The sequence below is a fragment of the Mus caroli genome, chromosome 2 (assembly GCF_900094665.2).
Source record: "Mus caroli chromosome 2, CAROLI_EIJ_v1.1, whole genome shotgun sequence".
NCBI classification, from domain to species: Eukaryota; Metazoa; Chordata; class Mammalia; order Rodentia; family Muridae; genus Mus; species Mus caroli.
In genome coordinates this window covers 119,378,852-119,380,494 of record NC_034571.1, presented here as the reverse complement: position 1 = coordinate 119,380,494, position 1,643 = coordinate 119,378,852, and positions in this window count along the sequence as shown.

Below are 1,643 nucleotides of genomic sequence, written 5' to 3'. Positions count from 1 at the left end.
TCGGACGTGGCGATTCTCTATAGGCCAAATTCTTGTCACCCGAGGTGACGTTGTCAGGCGGGCAACTGGCACCATGAACGGTTAATGCCAGCACATGCGCGGATCACTTGTTCATCTCCAGAGGCAGGCGATGTCGGNGCCATCTTATAATGGCGACGATGTGGGGTGGCGCCCCACAGTCCTGGAACTCAGAGATCTGCCTGCCTCTGCCTCCTGAGTGCTGGGGATTAAAGGCGTGCACTACCACTGTCTGTTTTACTTTTACTTTTTTGAAAGTTAGCTTACCAGGGCTTTTCTCATATATTACTCAGATGTCTGTATTAAAGGTTTTGTTTTTGTTTTTGTTTTTTAATTGTTTTGTTGCAACTATTTTTCCAAATGATAAATGATTTATGAGTAAGGAGTTTACTCTAATTACCACCTCAGCCAACATAATTATTTTTCCCTTGAGTTTCAGGAAATGTCCTCAAGGATACCAGAAAAGTCTCTAACTCTTAATCTTCCTGGCTCACACTCTCCGGTGCTGAGATTGCAGGAATGTGTCAGGATGCCTAGCTAAGATTCCTTCTACTTATTACTGTGTAGAAATTCTTTTTTTTTTTTTTAGATTTATTTATTATTATATCTAAGTACACTGTAGCTGTCTTCAGATGCACCAGAAGAGGGTGTCAGATCTCATTACAGAGAGCCACCATGTGAGCATGTGGTTGCTGGGATTTGAACTAAGGACCTTCTGATGAGCAGTAGGTGCTCTTAACCTCTGAGCCATCTCTCCAGCCCCCGTGTAGAAATTCTTATTCTGGGCATAAGTCCTTTTTATTTTTATATTAACGTTTTCTTTCACCCTGTAGCTTGCCTTTTAATGTTCTTATTGGTGTTGTGGAGGTTTGAATAATGTTTGGCCCATGGCAAGTGACACTTTTAGGAGGTGTGGCCTTGTTGGAGAACCTGTGTCAATGTGTAGGTGGGCTTTGAGGACTCCTAGCATTCAAGCTCCATTAAATGCAGAAGAGAGTCTCTCCTGGCTGCCTTTGGGAAGACAGTCTCCTGGCTGCTTTTGGATCAAGACGTAGAACTCTCATCTCCTCCTGAATGCCTTGTTGCCTGCCATGATGACAATGGATTGAGCCTCTGAGACTGTAAGGCAACTTCAATTAAATATTTGCCTTGGCCATGGTGCGCCTCTTCCAGCAATAAAACCCTAAGACAGGTATCAATTGTAGTACACATGGAAAACCTCCCCAGAAGGCTCTTGTATTTGAGCACTTGGTCCCCAGATGGTAGCACTGTCTGAGGACGTTATGGAACCTTTAGCAGGTGAAACCTTCCTGGAGGAAGTATGGCAGTGGAGGTGGACGTTAGAGCTCGGTCCTTGCCCTGCTTCTTTACTGCCAGGGCTGCCTCCCCACCATGATGGACTCTTGTCCCTCCAGAACTGTGAGCCAATGTGTGTGTGTATATATACATAAATACATATATATATATAAGTTGCTCTTGTCAGGGAATCTTATTAGAGCAACAGAAAAGTAACTAATACAGTGTCTATAGATGAATTAATTATTTTTCATGAACAAAATTTAATTATTTAGCCGGGTGTGGCAGTGCACACCTTTAATCCCAGCACTCGGGAGGCAGAGGCAGGC